We start from the raw sequence: 5,472 nt of genomic DNA on the forward strand, positions 1-5,472 counted from the left end.
ACAACTATATAATAACGTCCTCTAAGAATGTTTCAATGATTGAAATTGAGAGTTTAGATTACATAACCAATATTGGATATAAGCATTGTGTGGCAACACATATGTATAAGTCCTTTTTCCTTTAACCGAAGTTTGTGAACTTTGTTGATCAAGAGAACCAAAACAAGAGCCGTGAACTCAGTCCGCGAACCCAGTTCGTGAACTGGCGGAAGTTCTAGACCCGAGAAAATCTGTTGGAGTTTGAGAACTCCTTCCGAGAACTAAGTCTGCGAACTTAAGTTGGTTATATCTAAAGACGATTGTTTGTGATCTTATTTATATTAACTAAGGAATGCAAATCGTGGCTATAAAGTTCATGAACCGATTCGAGTGAATCAAATCGTTTTTGTTTCGATTGTGTCTTGTGTAGTTACATAAGATTTCCTTGCAATTGAACAACTCTCTAACTAGTTCATTTGAGTCATTTGAACTAGTTGTGGTGAAGAAGAATATGGTTGATATGAAAGTGCTCATATGACTAACCATTTGGTTAACTATTGTTGAACCAACAAATGTACATGTTTGGGTACAATTACACAAACCTAATATCGTGCATTTCATTTGTGTGTAACAAGCTAATTTTTTATCCAACGGTTGAAAGATATTAGCTTGAATCTAATCAGGTTTTCATCTAACGGTGATATTGAATGCTTTGTTACCAAGCTAACATTGATTGCAAACCCTGATTTGAGAGACTATATAAGAGAGAAATCTAACAACTGCAAAACCTAATTCCTACACTTTCCATGTGATACTAGTTGTATTAGATAGAGTCGATTCTTCTTTAACCTTAGGTGTGAGACTCCGGACATTTTATCGGGTTTAACTAAACCCATTAGCCCAATTTCTTTTTTGAAGAGTGCCCAAAAAACTTTACTCCAGTATCTTTAAACATTTTATTAGGTTTTCCTCAATGACATATGTTAGGGATTACGTAGAAGTTTATTCCTTGGTCAAACATTTGGATTCTATAATAGTAAGTCATGCAGTTCGAACACGTGTTACTCTTCGTCCTTGTTTTGAACGGAAAGGAAATAAAAGTCGTTCTCGTAGAGAAAAGAAAAAGGGGGTCAGAGTTTTTCTTCATTCTCACATTTTCTTCTTTTCTCTGGTATTTTTCTGCTTTCTTCGGAATTAAAAGAGTCGTAATTGAAAATCACAATCAATGAACTCGGTAGAGACATGGTTATATCAAATTACTGATGCCGTCAATGTTGGTTGGTGGTATAAGAATATCTTCTTGTTGTTATCTGGATTTGGAAGTTTTCTTGAGGTAACCAATTTTCACTCAACTGATCAAATTAGTTTTTACCGGTTGTTGAATTTTGTGCTATCACCCATGATAAATATTGGGATTCAGCACTTGGCCATGATTTATCTCAAATTTGGAGTTGTTGTAAAACAGGGAAGTTAGGGTTCCTACCAACTTGTTTTTTTTTGTTAAAATTTAATGATTGAGTTTCAATGTAGATGATATTAATGCATGGGTTAACTGTAATCATGGCAATTTGGGTCTGAATTATGTAACATGATAAAATAGGCTTCCTCATGTAAATTTTGGGTTTCTCACCAAATTTATCTCCAATGAGTTGTTTGATGAAAAATAGAAGCAAAATGGTATGTTGAAGGATATATGCATATGGCTGCGGAGCAGACAGACATCGCGTGGATATTTATTGAGTAAGTTCTCAGAATCCTATGTTCGGAACCATGCTGTTATATCAATTTCATAGTGATATCATTTAGCGGTGAATTTCTCTTGTCTTGGTTCTACAGTAATATGGTATCTTTATCTTTTAATGTCTGTTGAGCTTCCATATCAGTTTGCATAATTTAGGTTGTGCTAGAAACTGGAATTGTGGAGTTGGGAAAGCGGTCGACCGGTGGCCTAATGTTATATTGCTATACATTTCATGGCGGTGTTCTAACTTTAATTAATGTTTAGCTCGCATTAGTGTTTTCGCCATTCCTTTGTTTTTAGTTATCCTTTTGGTATTCGATGATGCCATTTTAAATCGTAGTGTCTCACTTAGATAAATGGGTAAGATGAACCAGTATAGTGTATAATGGGTGTTCTATGTCCTGAAAGATGGCATGAGAAAGTCTTTCATTTGTAAGGAAAGACAATATTTAGTTTGTATAGCTGAAAGAGGAAAGAGATTTTTGTTTTATTTTAATGGCACTAGCTACTACGGTTTCTAGCTATTGCAGGTTAAAGCACCAGCAGACTAAGGATTTGTAAGACACAGTGCAGAATGAAAGTAGTATTATTCTAAGTTCTAACATGTTAGGCAGGGTTAGAATTAATCATATTTTAATTTTCATGTTAGTTGTTTCACTAGTAAATTAGCTAGCCCAAACTGTTAGCTGTGGATACAGTAGTAATTTCAAAATGAGGTCCTATTATCATGAGTTCAGGTCTAGTGGGTAAGTCCCCAACCTAGCCTAAGTGAAGTTCACACTACTGGTTTCTTCTTAATAGCTAAATACATCTTCATGGCTTATAAGAAGTGCATAAACGGATAGCTAGAGATGATATCACTTGAATTTTAATATTGGACTATGGGTAGTCTATCTTTGTCTCAATCTGTAAAGACAAATATGATTGATGTCTTATTGTTAGACAGTCCATTTGATTTGTCAGCACTATCTCCATTTTCACTCAGCCGATAACATGTGTGTACTAGTCTTGATACAGTAATTAATAAATCGAGTTCGGTTATACGGGATCATCAATTAGTGGTGCTTTTTCTGCACAATTTATGTGGCATCTAAATTGAAGTATCAGGTCATTCTATATATCCTTGTAGAAATGATAAAATTGCTAGATAGTCGACGCTTATGGATGCATTTTGATGCCAGCTGGTGTAGGATAGTGGTATTGGTGTCGCTCTTAGGGGCACAGTTGGAAATGTACGGATCTCTTGGGAAAAAAAACTAAATTAAGCCATGTATGGCTTGGTATTGCATTAGGTTACCAGGTGATGTTGACTTGGTGCTTCCAAATCTTATTAACTTCTATTCCTTGGTCTAGTTTGTATTTTTATGTGAACGGTTGTTTGAATGCAGTCTTCATTTTTTTAATTGTTAACTTATCATGATCAAAGAATATTAGTGGTCATTTTGTAGCCGGATCTTATGCTATTTTGGTATATTGCCAGGTTACCGAATACGGATGGTGGGGTACTGTCTTTAAAGTGAAACGACACTTTTATCGCATAATGTCCGTGAAAATATACTAGTCTTAATTTTTATCTAGACTTGACCTTGTAGATGTTTGTACCAGTGCATGGCGAATAAAATGATATGGGATATGTAACCATCACTTTTTCCGCTTCGTACTGCGTTTGGTATTTCCATCTGCTTTGTTCAGAGATCTGGTGCAGATGAACACAAACTACATTTCTAGAGGTTGAACTTTGGATTGTGCTAAAAACAGTCGATGCTTGTAACTTAGGCAAGATCAGGGGTGTGTTTGTGCTTGTGATATTATTTTTACTTTTGGTTTTATCTAGTTTCATTCATATTTCATTTTTATGTGATTTCATACAAGGATTCTATCTTTTCACATTTTATGGTCACGTGCCCGAATATTGACTCCCTTCTAGCAGGATGACTGGTTTCTTTAATTCATTTCGACCAAGCTACACAACATAAACATACCATGAATTGCATTTTTATTGTTGAAATACATACTCTTTGGATCGCTCATACCGAGACTTGAATGTGAAATATGGTGCTTGACATTTTGAACACTTCATTTGAGTTTTATTTTTGGAGTATGGATGTCAGTAACAAGCCTACTAGATTACTCGTCTTTTTCAAGTTATTTATTATGACTTAGTTTATGAGTACTTCTAGCTTAGTTCCTTGATCTTTATTGACAGTATAGCTAGTATAGATATTAGTAGTAATTCAATACCAATGGAAAATGCAGTTGTAAATTCAATACCAATGGAAAATGCAGTTGTAGATTTAGGAATCGTGGTTTCTTCTACTTGGACTTTTTTTTATATAAATTTTGTATATGTACTCAATGTGACTGTGAGGAGATGGAAGGGCTAATGTCCACAATTTGGGTTATGCTTCTCATGTGTGTCTGCTTATACATATTCCATAATCAGTTTACTTGATAGCTGATAAGAGATAGTTGTTACCGTGGTGGGTAGTTCATACTATCTAAAATGTCGACGAACTACGGTCGTGCTTGATCCCTTCGAGCAACGGAGAGGGTACGTAAACAGCCGCTATGCGGTTCAGCACACTCTTACGTGGTTGTTCATATCATCTGGAAAGGGGTGGTTTCTGCTTGGCAGTTCATACCATCCATTCGGAGATGATTGCAACCTTGGAAATATATATATTTGGTAAGAGGTAGTTGCAGTACTCGCTGTTCATACTACCTAGGGAGGAGTTGTTAGTTGTCTCTCTGAGATAATTCATACCATATGATAACTGTACATCCTTGTACATCCTTGAGACGAGATGATTATTACCGTTCTAGAGAATTCATATCATCCGTCTCGGCTTGTAAGTTAGGCAACGGTTATTATCGTACGAAGTAACTCATAAAATATGAGAAGGATGGTTGCTGCATATGGTGGAAGTTCATACCATCGATGTAGAGATGATTATTATTTTATTGGGAAGTTCATATCATCTGACAAAAATAGTTTATTGAGCTTGATTAAGCACTGTGAGTTGTCAGGCCAGAAATGCCACCCCACCTATGGGTGGCTACCCGGAAGACCGTTTGTTTGATAATGATGGCTGGTATCAGACTACCCTGGCATTGAATTACCGTTTGTTTGATAATGGAGCGTTATGTCAGGCCTTAATTGGCACCCCACCTACGGGTGGCAACCCGGAAGACCGTTTATTTGATAACGGTGGCTGGTATCGGACTACTCTGGCAAGAGATATTGTTATCCTCACAACAAGATGATGAAGATCATCTGTTGGACGCGATGACCCGTTTTATGAAACCATTTATGGTAGCGAAATTTGGTAGTCCGTTTTCTTTCCGAGTGGCGTATCGGAATTTGGAAGCGGGCCAAAGCCTGGTCCTTTGGGAGTCCATATTTTTCGATCCGTCACATTAGGTTTCTTCTTGAAAACCAGGTTAATGAATTAATGATTTCATTGGGATTGTGAAGCCAGACCGATACTACTTTTTCGTATTTGTGTGATCTGATCTTGCTGATTCTATCGTTTTGAGTAAAATCGTAACGATTGGTTTGAGATTTATATCTCCGATAGGCAAGATATAAAAGTAGTCACAAACATCTTCGTCTCATCGTTTGTGATTCCTCAATATCTTCTTTCGTCGCGTCGATTAAGATTATTGTGAGGTGATTGATAATACTAGGTTGTTCTTCAGAAATATAAGTCCGTGTTATCAATTGGTTCTTGTTCACCTTGATTTATCAAAAG

The 5,472-nt window shown here is 36.3% G+C and overlaps 1 long non-coding RNA gene across 1 annotated transcript; it reads left to right on the forward strand.

Annotated features, from left to right (window-relative positions):
• Positions 1–1,101: 1,101 nt before the first annotated feature.
• On the forward strand, positions 1,102–3,646 carry LOC113303533. Its single transcript, XR_003337571.1, has 2 exons — positions 1,102–1,719; positions 3,201–3,646. It is a non-coding gene; the product is annotated as an uncharacterized LOC113303533 (long non-coding RNA).
• The last annotated feature ends 1,826 nt before the right edge of the window (positions 3,647–5,472 follow it).

This window comes from Papaver somniferum, chromosome 8, assembly GCF_003573695.1.
Source record: "Papaver somniferum cultivar HN1 chromosome 8, ASM357369v1, whole genome shotgun sequence".
In the NCBI taxonomy this organism is placed as follows: domain Eukaryota; kingdom Viridiplantae; phylum Streptophyta; class Magnoliopsida; order Ranunculales; family Papaveraceae; genus Papaver; species Papaver somniferum.